Here is a 12,205-nt window from a genome sequence, read left to right as displayed (position 1 = left end):
AAAGGCTACATGTGGAATTTGACCTGCTGACCACGGGTAAGGCAGAGGCACAGTGGAGGAGGGCACAGGGTGTCCAGTATGAGTATGGAGAGAAGGCGAGTCGGCTACTGGCCCACCAATTGAGGAAGAGGGGAGCAGCGAGGGAGATAGGTGGGGTGAGAGATGAGGAGGGAGAGATGGAACGGGGAGCAGAGAGAGTGATTTTATGAGATTCTCTCAAGGCATTTTATGAGAGGTTATATAAGGCTCAGCCCCCGGAAGGGAAGGAGGGAATGATGTGTTTCTTGGATCAGCTAGAATTCCCTAAGGTGGAGGAGCAGGAGAGGGCAGGACTGGAAGCACAGATTGAGATGGAGGAGGTGGTAAAAGGGATTGGGAGCATGCAGGCGGGGAAGGCCCCGGGACCGGACGAATTCCCGGTGGAATTTTATAGGAAGTATATGGACTTACTGGCCCCGCTTTTGACGAGAACCTTTAATGAGGCTAGGGAAAGGGGGCAGCTGCCCCCGACTATGTCGGAGGCAATGATATCGCTCCTTTTGAAGAAGGAAAAAGACCCGCTGCAGTGTGGGTCCTACAGGCCCATTTCCCTTTTAAATGTAGATGCTAAGCTCCTGGCCAAGGTGATGGCGACGAGGATAGAGGACTGTGTCCCGGGGGTGGTCCACGAGGATCAAACTGGGTTCGTTAAGGGGAGACAGCTGAACACGAACATACGGAGGTTGCTAGGGGTAATGATGATGCCCCCACCAGAGGGGCAGGCGGAGATAGTGGTGGCGATGGACGCCGAGAAAGCATTCGACAGAGTGGAGTGGGATTATCTGTGGGAGGTGCTGAGGAGAGTTGGTTTTGGAGAAGGGTATATCGGATGGGTACAGCTGCTGTATAGGGCCCCGGTGGGGAGCGTGGTCACGAACAGACAGAGGTCTGATTACTTCCGTCTTCATAGAGGGACGAGGCAGGGGTGTCCCCTGTCTCCGTTACTGTTTGCATTGGCGATTGAGCCCCTGGCCATAGCACTGAGGGGCTCCAGGAAGTGGAGGGGAGTACTCAGGGGAGGAGAAGAACACCGGGTATCCTTGTATGCAGATGATTTATTGCTGTATGTTGCGGACCCAGTGGAGGGGATGCCTGAGATAATGCAGACACTCAGGGAGTTTGGGGAATTTTCGGGGTACAAATTGAATATGGGTAAGAGTGAGTTGTTTGTGGTGCATCCGGGGAGCAGAACAGGGGAATAGATGACTTACCGCTGAGGAAGGTAACAAGAGATTTCCGGTACTTAGGGATTCAGGTAGCCAGGAGTTGGGGAACCTTACATAGGCTTAATTGAACAAGATTGGTGGAACAGATGGAGGAGGATTTTAAGAGGTGGGACATGGTGCCCCTGTCATTGGTGGGGAGGGTGCAGGCGGTCAAAATGGTAGTCCTCCCGAGATTCCTCTTTGTGTTTCAGTGCCTTCCGGTGATGGTCACGAAGGCTTTTTTGAAGAGAATTGAGAAAAGTGTCATGAGTTTTGTGTGGGCCGGGAAGACCCCGAGAGTGAGGAGGGGGTTCTTGCAGCGTAGCAGGGATAGCGGGGTGCTGGCACTACTGAGCCTAAGTGAATACTACTGGGCCGCCAATATCCCAATGGTGTGTAAGTGGATGGGAGAAGGAGAGGGAGCGGCGTGGAAGAGATTGGAGATGGCGTCCTACAAGGGAACCAGCCTACAAGCAATGGTGACGGCGCCGTTGCCGTTCTCACCGAAGAAATACACCACAGGTCCAGTGGTGGTGGCAACACTAAAAATTTGGGGCAGTGGAGACGACATAGGGGAAGGACGGGAGCCTTGGTGCGGTCCACGATAAGAAATAACCATAGGTTTGTCCCGGGGAGAATGGATGGGGGATTTGGAGCATGGCAGAGAGCTGGGGTTGTGCAACTGAGAGATCTCTTCGTAGACGGGACGTTTGCGAGTCTGGGAGCGCTGACGGAAAAATATGGGTTGCCCCAAGGGAATGAATTTCGATACATGCAACTGAGGGCTTTTGCGAGGCAGCAGGTGAGGGAATTCCCGCAGCACCCGATGCAGGAGATTCAAGATAGAGTGATTTCAGGGACATGGGTGGGGGATGGTAGGGTGTCGGATATATACAGGGAAATGAGGGACGAGGGGGAGATCATGGTGGACGAGCTGAAGGGGAAATGGGAAGAAGAGCTGGGGGAAGAGATTGAGGAGGGGCTGTGGGCTGATACCCTACGTAGGGTAAACTCGTTGTCCTCGTGCGCCAGGCTAAGCCTGATACAATTCAAGGTTTTACACAGGGCGCATATGACCGGAGCAAGGCTCAGTAAATTTTTCGGGGTAGAGGATAGGTGTGGGAGATGCTCGAGAAGCCCAGCAAACCACACCCACATGTTTTGGTCATGTCCGGCACTGCAGGGGTTCTGGGTGGGGGTGGCAAAGGTGCTTTCGAAGGTGGTGGGGGTCCGGGTCGAGCCAGGCTGGGGGTTGGCTATATTTGGGGTTGCAGAAGAGCCGGGAGTGCAGGAGGCGAAAGAGGCTGATGTCTTGGCCTTTGTGTCCCTAGTAGCCCGGCGAAGGATATTGCTTATGTGGAACGAAGCCAAACCCCCGGGCGTGGAGACCTGGATAAATGACATGGCAGGGTTTATAAAACTAGAACGGATAAAGTTCGCACTAAGGGGTTCGGCTCAAGGGTTCACCAGGCGGTGGCAACCGTTCATTGACTACCTCGCAGAACGATAAAGGAAATGGGAAGGTAACAGCAGCAACCCAGGGGGAAGGGGGGGGGGGGGGGGGGAGGGCCCGGGCGGGTCCTCAGGGATGTTTGTGTATAGATATTTGTACCAGGTTATGTATATTGGATTGCTTGATTTTATTTTTGGAGAGTTATTATTTTTGATATGGCAGTTGCCATTTAGTTTATAAATTATTTATTTATTTGTTAAAACGTCAACTGTTATTTATACTGTTTTATTGTTGTAAAAAGGAAAACCTTTGTATTGTTTTGTTTGGCCAAAAAATTTTGAATAAAATATATTTTTTTTAAAAAATGGTATTTCCCATTATGGGGCAGCCCCACGGCATCGGGAAACCCCCGGGCTGCCGGCAAAATGGAGCATCCCGCTGGCAGAGAATCCAGCCCATGGGTTGATTAGGAATAGTCAGCATGGCTTTGTCGGAGGGAGGTCATGCCCAACAACATTGATAGAATATTTTGATAAAGTGGCTGAGTGTGTGGATGAAGGAAGTGCAGTTATAGAACTTAGAACATAGAACATACATTGCAGAAGGAGGCAATTTGGCCCATCGAGTCTGCACTGACCCACTTAAGCCCTCATTTCCACCCTATCCCTGTCACCCAAAACCCCTCCTAACCTTTTTGGTCACTAAGGGTAATTTATCATGGCCAATCCACCTAACCTGCACGTCTTTGGGCTGTGGGAGGAAACCGGAGCACCTGGAGGAAACCCACACAGACACGGGGAGAACGTACAGACTCGGCACAGACAGTGACCCAGCGGGGAATCGAACCTGGGACCCTGGTGCTGTGAAGCCACAGTGCTATCCACTTGTGCTACTGTGCTGCCCAATTGATGTAGTTTCTATGGACTTGAGTAAAGTCTTTGACAAGATTCCACATGGGAGGCTGATTGAGAAAGCTGAAGCTCATGGAATTCAAGGGAACGTGTCAAGATGGATCCAAAACTGGCTTAGTAATTGGACACTATGAGAAGGTGTCATGATATTCAGGTAAAAATCATGGTACAAACATACATACATACTGATGGACAGATTAAAGAACCAATCAACGCACACACAACACCACAACCAATCACAGGCAAGAGCATACACACTACAAAACAGGGAACACAACACTTCCCGGGCATTCCAGCAGGTGACAGCTCAGAACACAGAGCTCATAGCAAGCCACTCCGACATCCACCATATGCTGAGTGCCACTCCAATATAGTATTAGGAATAGGTCCACAGATTCTAGGGTTATGATCGAACCTCAGTAACCAGTTTACCACTGTAAATAAATGTTAGCAATAAAACTGAGTTGTACCATTCGCAACCGTGTTGGTTCGTCTGTGTAGCAGAGCACCCAACACATCAGAAGGCTGTTTGAGTAACCAGAAGCTGGTGTCCTATGGCATACCACAGGGATCCGTGCTGGGTCGCTTATTGTTTGTTTTATATATATAAATGATACAGAAGAGTATGTAGGAGAAATGATAAGTAAGCTTGCAAATGAGGGCAGCACGGTGGCGCAGTGGGTTAGCTCTGCAGCCTCAAGGCGCTGAGGTCCCAGGTTCGATCCCGGCTCTGAGTCACTGACCATGTGGAGTTTGCACATTCTTCCTGTGTTTGCGTGGGTTTCTCCCCCACAACCCAAAGATGTGCAGGCTAGGTGGATTGGCCATGCTAAATTTCCCCTTAATTGGAAAAAATGAATTGGGTACTCTAAATTTTTTTTTAAAGTTTGCAAATGATACTAAGATTGGTATGGTGGTTAACAGTGAATAAGAGGGCACTAAGTTACTGGAAGATATAGACGTAGGTTGGTCAGATGGGCAGAGCAGTGGCAGATGATATTCAACACTGATAAATTTGAGGTGATGCACTTTGGAAGAAGAAACAGGACAAGGGATTATGTTTTGAATGGCAGGACACTAGGAAGCTCAGAGGAACAAACGGATCTTGGGTTATTTGTTCACAGATCCCGGAAAGTGGCAGGGCAGGCGAATAGAGTACTTAAGAAGTATTATGGGACATTTGCCTTTATCGATCATGGCATAGATTATAAGAACAAAGAGGTTACGTTGGAGCTGTACAGTAGGTTAGACCACAGTTGGAATACTGTGTGCAATTCTGGTCACCGTGCTATAGGCAGGTGGTGATTGCACTAGAGGAGGTACAGAGGAGGTATGGGACATTGGATGGAGTGTCTGAGCTATAAGGAGAGACTTGATAGGCTTGCATTGTTTTGTTTTCTTTAGAGTAGAGAATGCTGAGGGAGAATATGTTTGAGGTGTATCAGATTATGAGGCGTTTGGGTAGGATGCATGGGAAGCATTGGATGAAGGTTCAATCACAAGGGGTCATAGTTTCAGGGTGAGGGCAGGATATTCCGAGCGGATTTCAGAAAAATGATTTTCACTCAGAGGATGGTGAGAATCTGGAATGCACTGCATGGGAAAGTAGTAGAGACTGGAGAACTCACAACCTTTAAAAATCACTTGGTTGAACACTTGAAACACCATCAAGGATTCAAGGGTATTGGACAAACGCTAGTAAGTGGGATTAGTGTAAGATTAGGGGTAGTTATTGCCGGTGCAGACTCGATGGGCCAAAGAGTCTTTTCTGCGGTGTACGACTTTATGAGAGACTAACCGTAGACTGGGTGACTGCTTTGCAGAACACCTTCGGTCTGTCCACAACCAGGACCCAGAGCTTCTTGACACTTGCCATTTTAACACATCATCCTGCCCTCATGTCCACATGTCCTTCCTTGGCCTGCTGCAATGTTCCAGTGACGCCCAACACAAACTGGAGCACCTCATCTTCATCTGAGGCACATTACAGCCTTCCAGACTTAACATTTAGCTCAACAACTTCAGACTGTGAATTCTATCTTCCACCTTCACCATTTTTATTTCTATCAATTCATTTTCATTTCTTCCATTGATCCATTTTTCCATTACCATTGCTTCCTCACCCCCCACCCACCCTACCATACTTTGGCCATTTGTTCCCTGTTCCTGGTTGTCCTTTGACACACTGCTTATCTCTATTCTGCGATAAACACATTCTGATCTCTTAATGTTCCAACAACCAGCACCCTTCCTAGGCATGATCATCACCATTTACATTCCCTTTGCCTTTTTGTCTACGCCATCTTTGAAAAAATCTCCACCTATCGCTGCCACTCTATCCATGCCCCCCTCCCCACTGACCCCCCCACCCCCCGCCACAACAGTATAAATCTCACCCTATTTCCAGTTCTCTCCAGTTTTGACAAAGAGTCATCCAGATTTCAAATGTTAGCTCCCTTCTCTCTCCACAGATGCTGTTAGACCTGTTGAGATTGTCCAGTATTTTCTGTTTTATTTTTGGAGTGGAGAATGGGGCAGAACGGTAGCATTGTGGATAGCACAATTGCTTCACAGCTCCAGGGTCCCAGGTTCGATTCCGGCTTGGGTCACTGTCTGTGCGGAGTCTGCACATCCTCCCCGTGTCTGCGTGGGTTTCCTCCGGGTGCCCCGGTTTCCTCCCACAGTCCAAAGGTGTGCAGGTTAGCTGGATTGGCCATGAAAAATTGCCCTTCGTGTCCAAAATTACACTTAGTGTTGGGTGGTGTTACTGGGTTATGGGGATAGGGTGGAGGTGTTGACCTTGGGTAGGGTGCTCTTTCCAAGAGCTGGTGCAGACTCGATGGGCCGAATGGCCTCCTTTTGCACTGTAAATTCTATGAATCCATTTTCGCGCATGAAATCAGGACCGGCGCTGTTTTTGCTATTCTCCGCCCCGCCTAGTATCCACCACCTCACGCCATTGCCTGAGGCCCGCCCTGCTATTCGCCGTCCCCGACCAGCCGAATTCCTGACGGCGTGGTTCTAATATGGTCCTGCTGTTCAGGAACCTCGCGTGGCGGCTGCGGCCTCAGTCTGGGCAGCCACAGTCGGGAGAAGACCGATCGGAGGGCAGGGAGGGGGGCTTCATTTAGGACAGGGGGCTATGTGTGCGCGTGATCCGGGCGGGCAAGCGGCCGATGTGGAGCACTAATTCTGTGGTCCAGGTCCACGGGCTGAGTCCGCCATAGAGCACGGCACGGCCACTGGAGGCCGCCACCGTGCGCATGCGTGGTCTCTGACCCGGAAGTGCGGGGGGCCATATCGGCAGCTAGAGCTGCGAGCTCCACGACAGTTGCCTGCTAGCCCCCTGCAAGACGATGAATCTGTGGCCTTTTGACGCTAGTTTTCCTGGCGTAAAAGACCACAGTTTTCACGACGGTGTGGGGATATCGCCCCAAAAACGGAGAATCCAGCCCCATATCTACCATCTTATCAACACATTTTATGATTTTGTTGTTTGTACAGATGCTTCAATGAAGTGCTGAGATAGGTCTGTATAATTTATTGGTAGGAAAATCATTCAGTTATCTTGGTATAGATGAGCTGTTCAATTGGCAGCTATGTTTTTATGACCAATTTTGCCTCACAGCTGAAAATCACCAATGTTAGTAGTGCATAGGATGGAAGGGTAATTAGACTGAGGTGTATAAATGATAAAGGATTTTAATATAGTTTACTTATGGAGAAACTATTTCTTCTGTTCTGGGAATTAGCAATAAGGGGAGGCATCTAATGGAGGTCTCACCTGCCAGTGAGAACACTGCATTACCTTATTTAGGTAAAGCTCGCCACACCATGTGGCACTCAGACACCTGACAGGCCTTTCAGGAGGATCAAGGAACCTTAGAGGGTGTAGGTCATGGGTAGAGAAGCTGTTGGCCAAGCGGATGCAATGCCACCAGGCTGGCAGTGGCTGCTGTTGTTATGACACCCAGCCAAGACCTAATATCATGGTTGCATCCCAGGTCACGAGTGAATGAAGGTGGTGGGGAGAGTTGGGGGTGGCAGAGGATGGGGGCTGGGGGGTATGGGGGGTGGAGGGGGGGGGTGGGGGGAGTGGGATTGCAGTAAGTGCAGAGGATGGCTCTGTAGCGCACAAAGACTCCATGAGACGAATATAGTGAAGTCGATGAGGCTTTATTAAGCGTGTCTGTTCCCCAGCAGCCCGATAGTAAACTGGCCTGCGGGGGAAGACACCGGCTTCTTATACTTCGCCTTCAGGGCGGAGCTTGAGGTCAACGGCCAACCAGGACCCGGGATCTGTCAGCCAATGACATTAGGGCTTCCAGTCCCACATGACCCCAATACATACTACCACATTCACCCCTTGTCAAAACTGAACCCGGCGGGGTGATGCTTCGTATGGTGGTAAGGGTTTACAGGGCTGGTCCTGGGAGGATAGAACAGTTACATGGTAGTACAGTATTGGACAGTTTTGTCCTGTTACAACTATTTACAGAGGGTATAGGGGAAACAAAATGTTCGTTGAACAGTCCATCTTTGTTTTACATCGACGCCACGAGTCGGTCGGGCGGTCTGGTCGTCCGTGTCGATCGCCTCGGCCCCGGCGGTGGTGGTGGTGCTTGTACCAGTGTTGTCGCCTCCGGGAGCCGCACGGTTTCAGCTGTCGGTGCAAAGGGGAGGGGGACTGATCCTCCTGGGAAGGGGGCGGTCGCGGGGTGCGGCGGTGGCAGGAAGGGGGCGGTTGGGTTGACGGTGTCGGGGGGATGTGCGTGGTGCCGGCGGGCGCCAGATCCCGCAGGGAGACCGTGTCCTGTCGGCCGTAGGGGTACTCCACGTAGGCGTACTGGGGGTTTGCGTGGAGGAGGTGAACCCTTTCGACCAACGGGTCCGCCTTATGTGCCCGCACGTGCTTTCGGAGCAGGATGGGTCCTGGGGCCGCCAGCCAGGTCGGCAGCGACGTTCCAGAGGAGGACCTCCTAGGGAAGACAAGGAGATGCTCGTGAGGCGTCTGATTAGTGCTTGTACATAATAACGACCGGATGGAATGGAGAGCGTCCGGGGGGACCTCCTGCCACCGTGAAACTGGGAGATCCCTGGACCGTAGGGCCAGTAGGACGGCCTTCCAGACCGTGCCGTTCTCCCTTTCTACTTGCCCGTTCCCCCGGGGGTTGTAGCTGGTCGTCCTGCTTGAGGCTATGCCCTTGCTGAGCAGGAACTGGCGCAGCTCGTCACTCATGAAAGAGGACCCCCTGTCGCTGTGGACGTATGCGGGGTAACCGAACAGCGTGAAGATGCTGTTCAGGGCTTTAATGACTGTGGCCGCGGTCATGTCGGAGCAGGGAATGGCAAATGGGAAGCGGGAGTATTCGTCCACTACATTAAGGAAATATGCGTTGCGGTCGGTGGAGGGGAGGGGCCCTTTGAAATCGAGACTGAGGCGTTCAAAGGGGCGGGAAGCCTTAATCAGGTGCACTCCATCTGGCCTGAAAAAATGCGGCTTGCATTCCGCGCAGATGTGGCAGTCCCTTGTGGCTGTACGGACCTCTTCTAAAGAGTATGGGAGATTGCGGGACTTGATGAAGTGGTAAAATCGAGTGACCCCCGGGTGGCAGAGGTCCTCGTGGAGGGTTTGGAGGCGGTCAATTTGTGCGTTGGCACATGTGCCGCGGGATAGGGCATCGGACGGCTCGTTCAGCTTTCCGGGCCGGTACAAGATCTCATAGTTGAAGGTGGAGAGCTCTATCCTCCACCTTAAGATCTTGTCATTTTTAATCTTGCCCCGCTGTGCATTATCGAACATGAAGGCTACCGACCGTTGGTCAGTGAGGAGAGTGAATCTCCTGCCGGCCAGGTAATGCCTCCAATGTCGCACAGCTTCCACTATGGCTTGGGCTTCCTTTTCCACTGAGGAGTGGCGGATTTCTGAGGCGTGGAGGGTTCGGGAGAAGAAGGCCACGGGTCTGCCCGCTTGGTTAAGGGTAGCCGCTAGAGCTACGTCGGAGGCGTCGCTCTCGACCTGGAAGGGGAGGGACTCGTCGATGGCGCGCATCGTGGCCTTTGCGATGTCCGCTTTGATGCGGCTGAAGGCCTGGCAAGCCTCTGTCGACAGAGGGAAGGTCGTGGTCTGTATTAGGGGGCGGGCCTTGTCTGCATACTGGGGGACCCACTGGGTGTAGTACGAAAATAACTCCAGGCAGCGTTTCAGGGCTTTTGGGCAGTGCGGGAGGGGAAATTCCATGAGTGCGCGCATACGTTTGGGGTCGGGGCCTATTATCCCATTGCGCACTATGTAGCCCAGAATGGCTAGCCGATCGGTGCTAAAAACGCACTTGTCCTCGTTGTACGTGCGGTTCAAGGCTTTGGCGGTCTGGAGGAATTTTTGGAGGTTGGCGTCGTGGTCCTGCTGATCGTGGCCGCAGATGGTTACATTGTCGAGGTACGGGAACGTGGCCCGTAACCCATGTTGATCAACCATTCGGTCAATCTCCCGTTGGAAGACCGAGACCCCGTTTGTGACGCCAAAAGGGACCCGTAGGAAATGGTATAATCGCCCGTCTGCCTCGAAGGCTGTGTACTTGCGGTCACTTGGGCGGATGGGGAGCTGATGGTAGGCGGACTTGAGGTCCACGGTGGAGGAGACTTTATACTGGGCAATCCGATTGACCATGTCGGATATGCGGGGGAGAGGGTACGCGTCTAGTTGTGTGTACCTGTTGATGGTCTGGCTATAGTCAATGACCATCCTTTGTTTCTCCCCTGTCTTCACTACTACCACCTGCACTCTCCAGGGACTATTGCTGGCCTGGATTATGCCCTCCTTTAGTAGTCGCTGGACTTCGGACCGAATGAAGGTCCGGTCCTGGGCGCTGTACCGTCTGCTCCTAGTGGCGACGGGTTTGCAATCCGGGGTGAGGTTCGCAAACAAGGACGGGGGTTGCACCTTGAGGGTAGCGAGGCCGCAGATAGTGAGTGGGGGTATGGGGCCGCCGAATTTAAACGTAAGGCTCTGTTACATTGGAAATCTAATCCCAACAAGGTGGGGGCACAGAGTTGGGGAAGGACGTTAAGTTTGTAGTTTTTGAATTCCCTCCCCTGTACCGTTAGGGTAACTATGCAGAATCCCTGGATCTGTACGGAGTGGGATCCTGCAGCTAGGCAAATCTTTTGTGCGCTGGGGTAGGTAGTTAAGGAACAGTGTCTTACCGTGTCGGGGTGTATAAAACTTTCCGTGCTCCCGGAGTCGACTAGGCATGGCGTCTCGTGGCCGTTAATTAGGACCGTTGTCGTCGTCGTCTGGAGAGTCCGGGGCCGAGCCTGATCGAGCGTAACCGAAGCGAGCCGTGGTTGTAGTAGTGGGGTGGGGTCCGTTGTTGCCGTCCAAGATGGTGTCGGGGATGGACAAAATGGCCACCCCCATACATCGCACGTGGCTGGGGGGTCACAAGATGGCGTCGGGGGTGGACAAAATGGCCGCCCCCATGCGTCGTACAGGTCGGGGGCGGTCCAAGATGGCGGCGCCCCTCCTCCCCTCGTGGTGGTCGGGACCCAAAATGGCGGCGTCTGCGGGTCGCACATGGTCTGCTGGGGGGTCTGGGGAGCGCTAGGACCGCGCGGAGTTCCTTCACTGCGAGCGCCAGGGCTGCGGGCGCTAGGACCGCGCGGAGCTCCCTCGCCGGGGACAGCGTTGGTCGGGGCCCAAGTCGGCGGCGCCGGCGGGTCAGGCGTGGGGCCGCGAGCGCAAGGAGCGCGAGGAGCTCCCTCACCGGGGACAGCGGTGGTCGGGGTCCAAGTAGGTGGCGCCGGCGGGTCAGGCGTGGGGCGCGGGACGGGGGTGAGGGTGGCGTTCGGGACGCGAAAGACCCCTTCCTCTCCGTGGAGCGTGTTGGCCGGGACCCAAAGCGGGAGCGCCTGCGGCGGGTCGTACATGGACTGCGGGGAGGGGGGTTGGGGAGCGTAGGCGGCGTGCAAGGCTCCAAGTTCTCCCGGGGCCGCGGTGGTCGGGACCCAGAGCGGCTGCGCCTGCGGGTCGCACATGTCATGCTGGGGGGGTTGGGAGGCATAGACTGCTTGTAGGGCTCCCTGTGGCCCCGGGACGGCGGCGACCTCGCGGGATCGGCACACCACCGCATAGTGGCCCTTTTTCCCGCAGCTTTTGCAGATGGCTGCGCGGGCCGGACAGTGTTGTCGGGAGTGCTTCGCCTGGCCGCAGAAATAACAGCGGGTGCCCCCGGTGCGACTCGGCGTTTGGACTGCGCAAGCCTGTGGGGTGTCCGGGGGGGGGGGGGTAGGGGGTTTGCCGCGACGGGTACGTACGGGGCCCAATGGCCTGCCGCGCAGTCGGGGCCGTAGGCGCGGGTATTACGCGCGGCCACGTCTAGGGAGGCTGCTAGGGCCCGTGCCTCTGAGAGTCCTAGCGACTCTTTTTCTAGAAGTCTTTGGCGGATTTGGGAGGATTGCATACCTGCCACAAAAGCGTCGCGCATTAACATGTCCGTATGTTCGTTTGCATTCACCGACGGGCAGCTGCAGGCTCGTCCCAAAATCAGCAGCGTGGCGTAGAACTCGCCCATCGATTCTCCGGGAGCTTGCCGTCT

This window comes from Scyliorhinus torazame, chromosome 9, assembly GCF_047496885.1.
Source record: "Scyliorhinus torazame isolate Kashiwa2021f chromosome 9, sScyTor2.1, whole genome shotgun sequence".
Classification (NCBI taxonomy): domain Eukaryota; kingdom Metazoa; phylum Chordata; class Chondrichthyes; order Carcharhiniformes; family Scyliorhinidae; genus Scyliorhinus; species Scyliorhinus torazame.
Note: the sequence above shows the minus strand (reverse complement) of the source record.